The 17,554-nt window shown below is 41.2% G+C and overlaps 1 pseudogene; it reads right to left on the bottom strand.

Moving 5' to 3' along the window:
- LOC123755120 (glutamate receptor ionotropic, delta-2-like) overlaps nucleotides 1-17,554 on the bottom strand; it is a 57,776-nt pseudogene that overhangs the window by 32,956 nt on the left and 7,266 nt on the right.

The following is a 17,554-nucleotide window of genomic DNA, read 5'->3' on the forward strand; positions in this document are numbered from 1 at the left end:
ACCTCCGGTCGTCCTCGAGCGCCCAGGATTCTTCCATAGTATATTCCTACAGGTGATGGAAAATCCAAGACCTCTGCTCGCGAAGCACTGATACCGAAGGGACCAAGACCAATATCTACTTCCTGTGGATGTACGTTGGCAGGTAGTTAATTTTATTCCAATATTTTCCCAAAAGGTTAATTATATGGACTTCACTGTAAGAAACGTCATAAGAATATTAAAATATCTGATGTTGTAAAGTTGCTCTATATATTAAATCCAAACATTTGTATATAAATTTTGTCACTCCTCGTGACATAACTATTTTTAACAAATTAATTAATCGTGTATGTTCTTGACATTTTTAAGTTTACTTTGCAATGGTCCTTTTTCAAAAACGACTATGATGAATCATTGTATTCGAGTTAGTTCAACAATCTTGATCTGTAAATTTTACTCCAAATTGAAATGGTTTTGTTACACTCGTTTACTTTGTTACACTTTGTTACACCGCAGGAGGGCGTGCCCTCTCCCCAAGCAATCCCTGCCCCCTCACCCCCAGGACTTCTTCCTTCCCCAAGCAGGCCTGAGCAAGACCTAAGCCCTCCATCCCCCACTCCACCTCCCACTGAACCCCTGGAAACTACCTCACAGGAGGATGAGCCTACCCAAGTAGCAATGACCATGGAACAACTTCCTACATGTGTGGGGAGTGAGGGTGAAATTGGATAAAAGAAAGTGAGCTTTAATGTAATGTACTCAAACATTGATGGGATAACCAATAAAGCAAGTGAACTGGCAGAAAGGGTGCAAGAAGAAAACCCTGATGTAATAGGACTCACGGAAACAAACCTGTCAGGAGTTATAACAGATGCTGTGTTTCCAAAGCACTACTATATAGTAAGGAAAGAGAGGAAGGGAGAGACGGTGGAGGAGTGGCCCTGCTGATAAGGAAGACTGGAGTTTTGATGAGATGGAAATTCCGGACTTTGACGGGTTCAGAGATTACATAACAGGAACTATAACAATGGGTGGACCTAAGATAATAGTGGCAGTCATTTACAACCCTCCCCTAAATGACAGAAGACCTAGACAGGAGTTTGATAGGAACAACATGGCAACCGTTAATATAATAGAGAGAGCAGCTTCAGTTGCCTGCAGGAATGGCTCAAGACTCTTAATCATGGGCGATTTCAACCATAGAAAGATAGACTGGGAGAATGGGGACCCACATGGTGGTGCAGATACGTGGAGAGCTAAACTCTTGGAAGTGGTAACAAGGAACTTTCTGACCCAGCATGTCAAGGAACCCACAAGAGTGAGAGGCAATGATGAACCAGCTAGACTCGACTTGACATTCACCCTGAATGAGTCAGAAATAAGGGAAGTCAAAGTTGAAGCCCCCATAGGAATGAGTGACCACAGTGTACGGATTTTTGAGTACTTGATGGAGGTAGGGATAACCTATCCAAGGATGGGATCGGAGGGAAAAAGACTAAATTACCGAAGAGGAAAATATGACGAGATGAGGAACTTCCTCAGAGGAATAACATGGGAAACAGAACTTAGAGACAAGAATGTGCAGGGCATGATGGATTTTGTCATCCAGACGTGCCAGGAAGCTGCAGACAGGTTTATCCTCGTCCAAAAGGAGAAAAACGAAAAACAAAAGAAAAACCCATGGTTCAACCAGGAATGCAAGGTAGGAAAGCAACTGAGCAAAAGAACATTGAGAAACTACAGAAATAACAGAACACCGGAGAGCACGGAGAGATACCAGAGGGCCAGAAATGAGTACCTCAGAGTGAGGAGGGAAGCAGAGAGACAGTTTGAAAAGGACATAGCGAATAAAGCCAAGACCTAACCAAAGCTGCTCCACAGCCACATCAGGAGGAACACAGCAGTGAAGGAACAAGTGATGAAACTGAGAAAAGGGGAGAACAGATACACAGAGAATGACAGGGAGGTGTGTGAAGAACTCAACAAGAGATTCCAGGAGGTCTTCACAATAGAACACGGAGAAGCCCCTGCACTAAATGAGGAGGAGGCGGCAAACCAAGCAACCTTGGAGGAATTTGACCTCACCAGTGATGAGGCCATAAAGTGTCTGCTGGAGCTGGATGTGACAAAGGCTGTTGGGCCTGACAATCTCACCATGGATACTAAAGGAAGGTGCAGAAGCACTAAGTGTGCCACTCTCTATGGTGTATAACAGGTCACTGGAAACAGGAGACTTACCAGAAAGTTGGAAGACAGCTAACGTAGTCCCAATATACAAGAAGGGTGACAGGAAAGAGGCACTGAACTACAGGCCAGTTTCCCTAACTTGTATACCATACAAGGTGATGGAGAAGATCGTGAGGAACAGGCTCGTAGAGCATCTGGAGGGAAATAACTTTGTAACACACGACCAACATGGGTTCAGGGATGGTAAATCGTGCCTCACAGGTTTAATAGAATTGTATGACCAGGCAACAAAAATTAGGCAGGAAATATAAGGGTGGGCCTACTGCATTTTCCTGGACTGCCAAAAAGCCTTTGACACAGTACCACCTAAAAGGCTGTTAAAAAAGGTGGAGCATCAGGCAGGAGTAAAAGGGAAGGTGCTCCAGTGGATAAGGGAGTACTTAAGCAACAGGAAACAGCGAGTAACGGTGAGGGGGGAGACATCAGAGTGGCGAGATGTCACCAGTGGAGTCCCACAGGGCTCAGTACTTGGACCCATCCTGTTTCTAATATATGTGAACGATCTTCCGGAGGGTATAGACTCGTTCCTCTCAATGTTTGCTGATGATGCAAAAATTATGAGAAGAATCAAGACAGATGAAGATAGACAGAGACTACAGTATGACCTGGACAAACTGGAGGAATGGTCGAGAAAATGGCTGCTAAGGTTTAACTCAGGAAAGTGTAAGGTAATGAAATTAGGCGAAGGGAGCAGGAGGCTGAACACAAGGTATCATCTGGGAGGTGAAATCCTGCAAGAGCCAAATAGAGAGAAAGATCTGGGGGTTGATATCACACCGAACCTTGTCCCCAGAGGCCCACATCAAAAGGATATCATCAGCGGCATATGCTAGACTGGCCAACATAAGAACAGCCTTTAGAAACTTGTGTAAGGAATCGTTCAGGACCCTGTATACCACTTATGTAAGACCAATCCTGGAGTATGCAGCTCCAGCCTGAAGTCCATATCTAGTTAAACACAAGACAAAGTTAGAGGAGATCCAGCGGTATGCCACCAGGCTCGTCTCGGAACTGAGAGGAATGAGCTACGAGGAAAAACTAGGTTTTCCAGGGAGCTGAACCTCACATCCCTGGAAAACAGAAGAATAAGGGGAGACATGATAACCACCTACAAAATTCTCAGGGGAATTGACAGGGTGGACAAAGACAAACTCTTCAGCACGGGAGGGACACGAACAAGGGGACACAGGTGGAAACTTAATACCCAGATGAGCCACAGAGTAGTTAGAAAGAATTTTTTCAGTGTCAGAGTAGTTAATAAATGGAATGCACTAGGAAGTGATGTGGTGGAGGCTGACTCCATACACAGTTTGAAATGTAGGTATGATAGAGCCCAGTAGGCTCAAGAATCTGTACACCAGTTGATTGACAGTTGAGAGGTGGGACCAAAGAGCCAAAGCTCAGCCCCCACAAGCACAATTAGGTGAGTACTCGTGATTGCTGAAAGTTAACGAAACGCAACTCTTAGTGTGAGGCAAAATAAAACTGTAAAAATGAACTTTGGAAGGTAAATTTTTCACGAGGACAGGTCCACGCAGGTGACGTCATACGTCCAAGAGAAGCTCTTGGTTAATGTTAAAAGCCTAATCGGCCATGGGCGCCAGCCGAATCGCTTCAACTGATTGCTGACGTCGTCATACCAAGACGTCACGCTAGGATTTGGGCCCCCTGATTCTTCTACAACATCTTGGTGAAGGGTAAAGCAATAACATGGTTACATTTTTACACAGACATATTCAACTTAATATGCCCATATTTAAACAAAAGTATACATGATCGACATCAGTCCTAAATGGTTCAGCTGTTAGGAGAATAACTGTCAACTCGGACATGAAGAATATTATGGTGGATTTGGAACCATAACAATAGAAACTATGGATCCAGGACCCAGCCTTCTGGTGGGACCACCATAATTCCTCATCTTATCACCTGGTTGATACCTGGTTGATGAGGTTCTGGGAGTTCTTCTACTCCCCAAGCCCGGCCCGAGGCCAGGCTCGACTTGTGAGAGTTTGGTCCACCAGGCTGTTGCTTGGAGCGGCCCGCAGGCCCACATACCCACCACAGCCCGGTTAGTCCGGCACTCCTTGGAGGAATAAATCTAGTTTCCTCTTGAAAATGTCCCCGGTTGTTCCGGCAATATTTCTTATGCTTGCTGGGAGGACGTTGAACAACCGCGGACCTCTGATGTTTATACAGTGTTCTCTGATTGTCTCTGATTCACCCTGCTCACTATGCTGACCACACTGGCCCTTGACCATCCTTCTCCTGAGACCAACATAATAAATCATCTAATCACAAATATTTATCTTCATACCTCCCTACCCACCATACCCACCGACCAGGACCCGTCAACTCACCTCCCTGCCCACTATACCCACCGACCAGGACCCGTCAACTCACCTCCCTGCCCACTATACCCACCGACCAGGACCCGTCAACTGACCTCCCTACCCACCATACCCACCGACCAGGACCCATCAACTCACCTCCCTGCCCACCATACCCACCGACCAGGACCCATCAACTCACCTCCCTGCCCACCATACCCACCGACCAGGACCCATCAACTCACCTCCCTGCCCACCATACCCACCGACCAGGACCCGTCAACTCACCTCCCTGCCCACCATACCCACCGACCAGGACCCGTCAACTCACCTCCCTGCCCACCATACCCACCGACCAGGACCCGTCAACTCACCTCCCTGCCCACCATACCCACCGACCAGGACCCGTCAACTCACCTCCCTGCCCACCATACCCACCGACCAGGACCCGTCAACTCACCTCCCTGGCCACCATACCGATCATGCCAGACCAGGACCCGTCCTTCTCTTTGGACCCCCATAATCCACCAGGGGGACGCACAAACCTGTACCTGTTGAAAACATCTGGAGATATAGATATTAAAGAAATACTTCTCCATTTGAATTAAATTTTAAATAATATATGAATATGTAATTTGATTTACCAATAGCATGAAATAATAATGTGTAAATCAAATCACTCAAATAAATGGATTAATGAAGGCCAGTCATCAATGTATCCAACATGAAAAACGATTTACACACAGAAATCACAATAGCGGGATGCATCATATGAACAAATCCACATGGGCCGTGGCGAGGGTTCGAACCTATGTCCGAGAGGATCCCAGACCGGTGCATGGGGGGAATTGTGTAAAAACCTGGTTTGTGTCTCAGAGAAACTGCAGGATCCGTGGTAGGTCAAGTTGATTTCCTGGTTGCAATTCTTATCCATGTTAAAGCTCAGTCGATTAAGGCGCATCTGGGATCCTCTCGGATGTAGGTTCGAACCCTCGTCACGGCCCATGTGGATTTCTTCATGAAACACAATTTTATTAACTGTCTCTACACACCAGTGAATCAAACGGAAAATAACTGATTCGGAAATTTTCTGAATCAGACGGAAAATAAATAAATATTTAACAACACTGACTCTACATATGTCTTCTCAAATGATTTTTGTTTTTGCATTTTTAATTATAACCATCATTCAATGTATAAAAATAAATATTATTCAGATATGATTTTTTAAATTATTATTTTTATTTGTGTTAAAACTTTCTACCATTTTTAGTGAACATAATTTTCGATTGAATGGTAATGAAGAAGGAAGCATTATTAATTATAGAAGAAGCATTAGAGTTCTGTGTAAGTCAGGGAATGAGCCCTGGCTATCCAGGTTCCAACCTTAGTCTGGTCACAGCGTTCCTAAGTGATTTATAAAGACTAAACCACACACCAGAAGATGACGAGACATCGACGTTTCGATCCGTCGTGAACCCTTATCAAGTCGATTGTGATGGGAGCAAGATTGTTGTTGTTTAAGATTCAGCTACTGGGAACACAAAAATCCAAGTAGCACGGGCTATGGTGAGCTCGTTGTAAACTTACCTGGCACAGGAGCGGGGCTGTAACTGGGGGAGCAAGGTTGTTTGTTGTTGTTTTAGATTTAGCTATTCAGAACGAAGTGTCCATGTAGCACGGGCTATGGTGAGCCCGTAATTGAGTTCGGTTATTCGCGATAACCTTGTTCCTGTGATATTTGGGTCAAAGTTTTAAATGGAGGTGGGGATTCCTCCGTTTTCCCGGTTTATTTTTTGCTTCTGTTTTAATGCACTGGTTTTAGTCTTGTTTTATTAACATTATCTTGGTGGCGGATGTAGATGCAGTGGCACGGGCATTAAGTAAGGCAAGAGAGAGAGAGACAGAGGTGAGGAGGAGGAAATTCCTAGTGCAAGGTAAGAGCAAGGTGTTACGAACCAGTTAAACAGCACCGCTCCTGTGCTAGGTAAGCTACGGGCTCACCATAGCCCATGCTACTTGGAACTTTGTGTTCCCAGTAGCTGAATCTATAACAATATACAATGAACCAGTCAATCAGATTGAAATGAATAACTGAGTCGTAATGTTTATGTACAAATAATAAAGTATATTACTCATTATGACGACATAAATATACTACCTTACCTTGAGGTGCTTCCGGGGCATAGCGTCCCCGCGGCCCGGTCGTCGACCAGGCCTCCTGGTTGCTGGACTGATCAACCAGGCTGTTAGACGCGGCTGCTCGCAGCCTGACGTATGAGACACAGCCTGGTTGATCAGGTATCCTTTGGAGGTGCTTATCCAGTTCTCTCTTTATCACTGTGAGGGGTTTGCCAGTTATGCCCCTTATGTGTAGCGGAAGAGTGTTGAACAGTCTCGGGCCTCTGATGTTGATAGAGTTCTCTCTCAGAGTACCTGTTGCACCTCCGCTTTTCAACGGGGGTATTCTGCACATTCTGCCATGTCTTCTGGTCTCATGTGATGTTATTTCTGTGTGCAGGTTTGGGACCAGCCCCTCTAACATTTTCCACGTGTAAATTATTATATATCTCTCCCGCCTGCGCTCAAGGGAGTACAGATTTAGGCTCTTTAGTCGGTCCCAGTAATTTAGATGTTTAACTGAGTGGATTCTAGCAGTAAAGGATCTCTGCACGCTCTCCAGGTCAGCAATTTCTCTAGCTTTGAAAGGGGCTGTCATTGTGCAGCAGTACTCCACTCTAGAGAGCACAAGCGTTTTGAAAAGTATCATCATCGGTATAGCATCTCTAGTGTGAAAAGTTCTTGTTATCCAACCTGTCATTTTTCTTGCAGTTGTGACGGCTACTTTATTGTGTTCTTTAAAGGTAAGGTCTTCTGACATGAGTACACCCAGATCCTTTACATTGCCTTTTCGTTCTATGTTATGATTTGCCTGAGTTTTGTACGTGGTTTCCGTTTTTATATTTTCAATTTTTCCGTAGCGCATGAGCTGGAACTTATCCTCGTTAAACACCATATTATTTTCTGTAGCCCATAGAAAGACTTGATCTACATCTGATTGGAGGTTTGCCGTGTCCTCTATGTTGCCAACTCCCATGAAAATCCTAGTATCATCTGCAAAGGATGATACAGTGCTATAGGTTGTGTTCTTGTCTATGTCCGATATGAGGATGAGAAAAGTACTGGAGCAAGCACAGTACCCTGGGGGACTGAGCTCTTCACGGTTGATGGGCTGGATTTTATTTTGTTGACTATTACACATTGGGTTCTGTTAGTCAGGAAATTGTAGATCCATCTGCCTATTTTCCCGGTAATTCCTTTTGAACGCATTTTATGTGCAATAACAAAATGGTCACATTTATCAAAAGCTTTTGCGAAATCTGTGTAAATTACATCAGCGTTTTGCTTGTCTTCCATAGCATCTAATGCCATATCATAGTGGTCCAGCAACTGCGACAGGCAAGAGCACCCTGTTCTGAAACCATGTTGGCCGAGGTTATGGAGATGCTGTGATTCCATGTATTTTGTGATCTTACTTCTTAGCACTCTCTCAAAAAATTTTATGATGTGCGATGTTAGTGCTATCGGTCTTTAATTTTTTGCCTCTGCCTTATTTCCTCCTTTATGGAGTGGTGCTATCTCTGCTGTTTTTAGTATGTCAGGGATAACGCCAGTATCTAGGCTTTGTCTCCACAGAATGTGAAGGGCCTGCGATAGTGGTTTTTTACAGTTCTTGATGAATATGGAGTTCCAAGAATCCGGGCCTGGTGCAGAGTGCATAGGCATACTGTTTATGGCTTCTTCAAAATCTAGTGGGGATAGGGCGACGTCTGATATATGATTTGATATTGGTATCATATCCATGAAAAATTCCTTTGGGTTATCAATCTTTAGTGCGTTTAATGGCTCGCTGAAAACAGAGTCGTACTGCTTCCTCAGTAGCTCGCTCATTTCTTTGTTGTCATCAGTGAAAGTTCCATCTCCCTTTCGCAGGGGCCCGATACTAGATGTGGTTTTTGATCTTGATTTTGCATAGGAGAAAAAATATTTCGGATTTCTCTCTATTTCACTGATGGCCTTTTGCTCTCTTTGCCTCTCCTGGGTTTTGTATGATTCTTGTAGCTTGAGTTCAATTGTTTCTATTTCTCTACCTAACCTTATTCGCCGTTCTTGAGATAGGGTGCGACTCTTAAGTTGTTCCGCGATTCGTTTTCTTCGGCTATATAGGGAACGACGTTCCCGTTCCAATCTGCATCTCTTTCTCTTTTTTTTCTTAGGGGTATGCGGTTTGAACATATTTCTAATGCTACTGAGCTTATTTTTTCCAGGCACTGGTTCAGGTTTGCATTTTCTAGCTGTTCTTCCCAGTTTATTTCTGTGAAGTCCTGGTTTATTTGCTCCCAGTTTATCTGTTTATTATTGAAGTTGAATTTGCTGAAATCTCCTAAACCGGGAATCTGGATTGGTTTTGAAGGTCCATTCCCCATGGTTGTCAGAACTTCAATTAAGTTGTGATCTAAGTAACAGGTATTTGTAATCATTATGTTCCCGATCAATTCATCATTATTAGTGAAAATGAGGTCCAGCGTGTTCTCCTTCCTAGTTGGTTCTACTATTTGCTGGTTTAAGGCAAACCTATCGCACATCCGTAGGTCATTTGCATGTGCCTGTTCATTTAGGCTACTTCCTGGTATTCTTTGTGATATTACTGTATTAGCCAGGTGCTTCCATTTCAGGTGCCGTAGGTTGAAGTCCCCAAGTAGGATAATGTTCGGAGCTGGATTTGTGAGGTTTTCCAAGCAGTGTTCTATTTTTCATTAGTTGGTCTTTAAACTGCTGAGGGTTTGCCTCCGGTGACTTATATACAAGGACAACAACTACATTTAGAATCTCTATTTTGACTATCAGCACTTCCACCATATCATTTGAGGTGTTTAGCAGCTCAGTACAGATGAGTGTGTCTTTGATGTAGAGGCTGACCCCACCCTGAAGCCGGTGTTTCCTATCACATCTGAAAAGATTGTACTCTGAGATCCATATTTCACCATCAAGGTAGTCCTTTGTGTGAGTTTCTGTTAGGGCTGCAAACACTGCATTTGCCTCATGAAGGAGACCATCTATAAAGTGAACTTTTTTGGATTTGCGTGTTTTTATACCCTGGATGTTGGCAAATATAAATGATGTTATCGTGTTAGTGGAAGTGCTGGATGCTTTAATTGGTGTTAATATCTGAGGCTCTGGTAAGGAGGCCACTGTGTTTGCGTCCTCTCTAGCATTTGACCGAGTTGGTGGTAGAGTCTGGTCATTTTTAGCCATTCTTCTCCTCTTCCTCTTGCTAAAAAAATTATTCCGGTCGATGGAGTAGTGGCTGTTTTCATAGTGGTAGTCTGTCGGTTTTATTCGCCTGGTACCTCTTATATGAAAAGCTGGGCATTCAGCATTGAAGCACTCTTTCCTGTCCAAAGAGTTCTTGCAAATTTCTGGGTGAAAGAATTCACAGCTTTTGATACATTTACCTGTATTGAGGAGGTTTCTGCACGTTCTAGGGTGATCGTACGTACATGTTCCATTTATTCTTCCCGATTCCCCATGCTTACAGGTTGCCCATCTGTAATACCAACAGATTTTGGGGCCTTGTTTTGTTTGTTTCCCTTTGCCAGGGACCGCACTCTGCTGCGGCGTCCCAGACACTGTTCTCTGCTCTGGGGCCTGTACTAGGTTATGTTTTATTGTTGTCTGGTATTATATATATATATATATATATATATATATATATATATATATATATATATATATATATATATATATATATATATATATATATATATATATATATATATATATATATATATATATATGTCGTACCTAGTAGCCAGAACTCACTTCTCAGCCTACTATTCAAGGCCCGATTTGCCTAATAAGCCAAGTTTTCCTGAATTAATATATTTACTATAATTTTTTTCTTATGAAATGATAAAGCTACCCTTTTCACTATGTATAAGGTCAATTTTTTTTTATTGGAGTTAAAATTAACGTAGATATATGACCGAACCTAACCAACCCTACCTAACCTAACCTAACCTATATATATAGGTAAGGTTAGGTTAGGTAGCCAAAAAAAGTTAGGTTAGGTTAGGTTAGGTAGGTTAGGTCGACGAAAAAACATTAATTCATGAAAACTTGGCTTATTAGGCAAATCGGGCCTTGCATAGTAGGCTGAGAAGTGAGTTCTGGCTATTAGGTACGACATATATATATATATATATATATATATATATATATATATATATATATATATATATATATATATATATGTCGTACCTAGTAGCCAGAACGTACTTCTCAGCCTACTATGCAAGGCCCGATTTGCCTAATAAGCCAAGTTTTCCTGAATTAATATATTTTCTCTAATTTTTTTCTTATGAAATGATAAAGGTACCCATTTCATTATGTATGAGGTCAATTTTTTTTTATTCGAGTTAAAATTAACGTAGATATATGACCGAACCTAACCAACCCTACCTAACCTATCTTTATAGGTTAGGTTAGGTTAGGTAGCCGAAAACGTTAGGTTAGGTTAGGTTAGGTAGGTTAGGTAGTCGAAAAACAATTAATTCATGAAAACTTGGCTTATTAGACAAATTGGGCCTTGCATATTAGGCTGAGAAGTGCATTCTGGCTATTAGGTACGACATATATATATATGTATATATATATATATATATATATATATATATATATATATATATATATATATATATATATATATATATATATTTCATTGAATATGACCGCATATTCTGTATTTATTATTTTCTGGTTTAGGGCTTCTATCCCTCTAACTATTTTCTTAGCATCAGGGCTTAATTGGAATAGGGGTTCTCCAAAACTCATTTTCGTACTTTTAAGGTGAAGAAAAGAAGTGATTTACTAAAGAGTGTATTACACTTATTTGTATAATTTGCACGACGTTTCGAACCTCCATGGTTCATTCTCAAGTGAACAGATCTTACAATACTAGTTGATTTTATACCCGCATTAGGTCAGGTGATAATACAATGAAGGTGAAAAACATGGGGGGGATACATAAGGGATAAACATAGGGGCTGCAGAAGGCTTATTGGCCCATACGAGGCATCTCCTATCTAAACACAAAGATTAATCCAGTGTAATTGGCCTGTTATGTTGGACATTGTCTTCTGTGTTGGCATCGATATGTTCTTGTCTTGTCCTTACTCTCATGGTGGGTAGAGTAAATAGTTCCGTGATTTGGGTGTTCATGGTAGGTCGCTCTATTCTTATGTGAATTGCCTCAAGAATTTGTAATCTTCTTGAATCTTGGGTTTTGTCTATTATGCAAGTATTCTTGTTCAACATTTCTCTTGTTAGAGTAATGTCATGGGCTTGTCTCATGTGATTCCTAGGGGCACCAGATTGAAGATGGCATGTCAAACGCCTCGTCAGCTTGGTCGACGTCATACCTATGTACTTACATTGAAGGTTACATCCTTCGTGGGGGCAAGTGTACATGTATACAACGCTTGACTGCTGTAGAGGGTTCTCCGTCGGCTTCGGGCTGTTTTTGATAAGGAGTTCGGAAGTCTTGTTTGAAAGAAACAAGTTTCTTTCAAACAATCATGTTTGAAAGAAAACCTGCTGCCAGTATACACCAATATATATATATATATATATATATATATATATATATATATATATATATATATATATATATATATATATATATATATATGTCGTACCTAGTAGCCAGAACTCACTTCTCAGCCTACTATTCAAGGCCCGATTTGCCTAATAAGCCAAGTTTTCCTGAATTAATATATTTACTATAATTTTTTTCTTATGAAATGATAAAGCTACCCTTTTCACTATGTATGAGGTCAATTTTTTTTTATTGGAGTTAAAATTAACGTAGATATATGACCGAACCTAACCAACCCTACCTAACCTAACCTAACCTATATATATAGGTAAGGTTAGGTTAGGTAGCCAAAAAAAGCTAGGTTAGGTTAGGTTAGGTAGGTTAGGTAGACGAAAAAACATTAATTCATGAAAACTTGGCTTATTAGGCAAATCGGGCCTTGCATAGTAGGCTGAGAAGTGAGTTCTGGCTACTAGGTACGACATATATATATATATATATATATATATATATATATATATATATATATATATATATATATATATATATATAGTAAGAATTAGAGTACTATTTAGGTGTCATGCATGAATAGCATGTATTCTTGTTGTTGGTATTCTTATGTGAGGGCGCGCAGGAGCGCAAGCTGTAGGAGTCAAGTGGTACAGTTGGAGCCTGGAGAGGTTGATCGGAAGTGTGGGATTACGGACCTGCTAACCTGGTCATTGAGGTGAGGTGATTGATTATGCTGCTCGCTGTTTCCTTGCCCCAGAGATGTGTTACTGAACTCTGTAGTCGTTAGTTAAGATGTATGGATGAATTCGCGGTTGGCTAAATATGTTTTGACCTCCGATTGTAACGTTGAATGTAGTGAATAATTCGTTGTTTGTCGGGAAGCATGAGTCACCTCACACACCTTGAGGCTCAAATTACAATCATCCAGAGCCTTCAAACTGAGAATCAAGCGAATCTCGCGAACCTTCATCATCAACAACAAGAAATAACCCTTCTCCGCGAGGATATTAGAGCCTATAAGGCTAGCCCAGATCAACTCCAGCATGACTTGAATGATCTCCGCGAGGATATTAGAGCCTATAAGGCTAGCCCAGATCAACTCCAGCATGACTTGAATGATCTCCGCGAGGATATTAGAGCCTATAAGGCTAGCCCAGATCAACTCCAGCATGACTTGAATGATCTCCGCGAGGATATTAGAGCCTATAAGGCTAGCCCAGATCAACTCCAGCATGACTTGAATGATCTCCGCGAGGATATTAGAGCCTATAAGGCTAGCCCAGATCAACTCCAGCATGACTTGAATGATCTCCGTGAGGATATTAGAGCCTATAAGGCTAGCCCAGATCAACTCCAGCATGACTTGAATGATCTCCGCGAGGATATTAGAGCCTATAAGGCTAGCCCAGATCAACTCCAGCATGACTTGAATGATCTCCGCGAGGATATTAGAGCCTATAAGGCTAGCCCAGATCAACTCCAGCATGACTTGAATGATCTCCGCGAGGATATTAGAGCCTATAAGGCTAGCCCAGATCAACTCCAGCATGACTTGAATGATCTCCGCGAGGATATTAGAGCCTATAAGGCTAGCCCAGATCAACTCCAACATGACTTGAATGATCTCCGTGAGGAAAATATGCGTCTGAAAACTGATGAAGCCATAAAAAAACAAGAGGAAGCTCTCAACAAAATGACTGTACGTATCAGTACATTATCCGCCCAACATTCCATCTCCCAGGATGAACAGGACCAGCAAAAGCTGCTTGACTCTGTTGTTGTGTCGTCCCAAGATATTCCTGTGGAACATGAAGGTGAAAATTGTATTGATATAGTTCATGCTCTCATAAAAGACGAATTGCGTTATAGAATAAAATAAAACATATTATTGCTGCCTTCAGAGTAGGTAAAAATAATCCATCAGGACAAAACCAAAGAAAAATTCGCCTCAAGCTAGCTTCCCAGTCAACAAAATCTAATCTTGTCCGGACACCTGCATCCCAACGAAAGGGAATCTACATCAACGAGTGCTTGACTATAAAAATTCAGCAACTCCTCCACCGCCTGCGTCAAATCTGTAATTAAAACCAAGATGCGATTCATCAGTGCTTCGTTAGAGATGGCTTGATAAAAGTGAGAAAGACCTTTGTAGGTAAAATGTTTACAGTTGCTAATGAGGATAACCTCAACACTTTCCTCTCCCAATGTGGTTTGTCTCATCTTATTATCCCTATCAATGACTCATCATAATTAATCCCCCTTGTCACCTAGTGCGGGCTAGGTATCCAAAGTCTCTTTGTTACACTGTTTTTTAAATTAAATATTATTTTAATTTATATTAGTCATTTATTGAACATAACTAATTGAGTACATTAATATTTTCTTTAGTTCTTATTAATTATAGGATCATAACTAAACTATTTATAGGTAATCATCATTAAGATTAAATTTGCCTATGTTTATTATATATTTTTTTCTTTGCTTTCATTATTACCTAGGTTGCCTAGCCTCGCCATACTCCCTTACTCCATAGTACCCCTGGCTTTCCCTGTGTTTCAAAAGGCAAATTATTACTTACAGTGTACCTGGGAGTACTTGTAAGCAATCTACCTCCTTTTTCTTCTCGTTTCGTGTTTGTCTTGTATAGTCTTGTATATATTTTTATCCCCCCCCCCTTTTATATAATAAATTGTTTATATTGTAATTCCATTTTTTGTCTTGTTTTCCAACAACCAACCGCTTATGCAAACAAGTATAGACCAAAAACTAAACCTCTTATCCACTATCTATGACAATCATCACTTTAATGATCAAAATTGCAGATATTTTACAGCACATGATGTAAACAATGTATTAACACATAATCACAATATCTCTGTAATTGACTTGAATGTAAGATCTCTAAGCAAACACTTCGATGATGTTAGTGCCTTGATTCAAACTGTTGACAACAAATTCTCTTTTGTTATACTTACTGAAACGTGGTTAAAAGAGGATATTACTCAACTCTTTAACATCCCAAACTACTCAGCAATTCACGACTGTCGACCAATTCAGAGAGGTGGTGGTACTGTTCTTTACTACCACCAAGAACTGACATGCTTAAAAGTAATTCTTTTCCTGCAGTTCCTGCAGTCTCCGTGGTGTAGTGGTAAGACACTCGCCTGGCGTTCCGCGAGCGCTATGTCATGGGTTCGTATCCTGGCCGGGGAGGATTTATTGGGCGCAATTCCTTAACTGTAGCCTCTGTTTAACGCAACAGTAAAATGTGTACTTGGATGAAAAAACGATTCTTCGCGGCAGGGGATCGTATTCCAGGGACCATAGGATTAAGGACGTGCCCGAAACGCTACGCGTACTAGTGGCTGTACAAGAATGTAACAACTCTTGTATATATCTCAAAAAAAAAAAAAAAAAAAAAAAAAAAAATAATTAGGACTTGAGACTCCTGTGGGGAGTATATCTTCGCCAGTTTCAGAGTCAAGGGTGCCGAGTCTGTCCTGACTGTGGGAGCAGTCTATAGAATTCCTAACACTGATGTGTCCGAATTCAACTCTAACCTTAGAAATCTAATACTCGATACCAGACTGAACAAAAACCATCTAATTATCACAGGGGACTTTAATATTGACCTCTGTGAGCCTCTGATAACCCTCCTGCTGCTAGTTTCCTCAACTGTATGATTTCCTTCTTCTTCATACCCGTAATCACTAGACCTACTAGAATCACTGATAATACTGCCTCTGCTCTTGACCACATCTGGACTAACATAACCTCTCCATTTACTTCAAGGATAATCATTGATAGAACCACAGACCTTTACCCCTCATTTCTCCTAACCAACATTAACAAACCACCTCTAGATACAAGGAAGGTTTCATTGTGCTTTAGGCAGCACAATGAAACTTCTATAAGCAACTTTATTGCTGCTGCTGCTGCTAATATCAACTGGGAGGCTGAATTCGGTGACATACTGAACATCAACCTAGTAGTGCAAATTTTTTTTCTAGCTAGGCCAGGTCTGTCAACCCCAGCCTGTGAGGAGGCCTATGTTAGATCGTATGTAATTAGTTTGTACTGATTCATTTACTTAGATGTTGCCCAGTAATGATCAGATTGATTTTGCTTAACAGTTTATAAGTAAATGAAGGATAGTCTAAGAGAGATAGCCTAAGAAGGAAATTACAAGGACTAGAGTGCTCGAACGCCTTCGTCCAAACGAGGGCTGCATGCAGGCAGTAGCGGGCTTTTTGGGAGTCAGTTGTACCCTGGAGGTGCTGTGTAGAGGACATGGGATGGTGATCTCGGGGCATGGCCCTATTAAGTCAAATTCTTGTAATTAGGATATAAGCTTTTTTCAATGTGTTAATACTTGTGGAGCACATAGCCAATCAGTTTAGCATTCGACAAGAGAACAAGACGAACAGGAAATAGAGTAGACACCAGCAGCATTAGAAGCAGGAGGAGCAGTGTGAACTAGATTGCTACAAAGTGTGTTAGTATGTTCAAAGGCGAGCTTTACGTCAGGAGGAAGAAGGGTATTAATGAGATTTTTTAGTTCAGATATGAAGGAAAATAAGAGCACAATGCTAATAGTGCTGGAAACAGGTTTGAGATGAAAGGAATTTCGTTTAGCTTGATAATAGGCACACTTGACAAAATGTAATGGGGTAACCAAGGTGAGAGAAAGATTTGTAAATAAAGGAAGTTTCAGAATTAAGAAACTGAGAGTCACTGATGCTTAGAGCGCGAATGAAGAGAGATATGAGAACACTTTTCTAGACAGAAGGAGGATGGCAGGAAAATAAGTGAATGTACATAATACTATGCCTGGGTTTGCGGTAGACAGAGAATGAGAACCCGGACACAGAGCTGTAAACATGAACGTCTAGAAAAGGAAAGAGGGAATTAGATTCCCATTCAACTTGAAATGGATAGAAGGAGCCAGATTATTAAGAGAGGAGAGGAAAGGCTGGAAAGGACTAAGGTCATGAGGCCATAAAGCAAAAATCTCATCAGCATAGCGGATCCAGAGAGAGAGAAAGACAAGTATCAGTAATGGGAAGAAGAACGGTTTCGAAGTATTCTATATAGAGATTAGCAAGCAAAAGGGAGAGAGGGTAACCCATGGTGACACCGAAAACGTGAGAGAAATATTTTCCGTTTAAAGAGAAGGAGTTAGATTAAACTATGGGTTTAACATCCAAATAATAATTATTTTGATATTTATAAAACACTCATAGTAAAATAATGTTTTTCTTCATAATGATGATATTTTACAGGTTCAAATTCTGCTCGTTTCTTCCTGTATTATAGCTGCATATTACTC

This window comes from Procambarus clarkii, chromosome 28 (genome assembly GCF_040958095.1).
Source record: "Procambarus clarkii isolate CNS0578487 chromosome 28, FALCON_Pclarkii_2.0, whole genome shotgun sequence".
Classification (NCBI taxonomy): domain Eukaryota; kingdom Metazoa; phylum Arthropoda; class Malacostraca; order Decapoda; family Cambaridae; genus Procambarus; species Procambarus clarkii.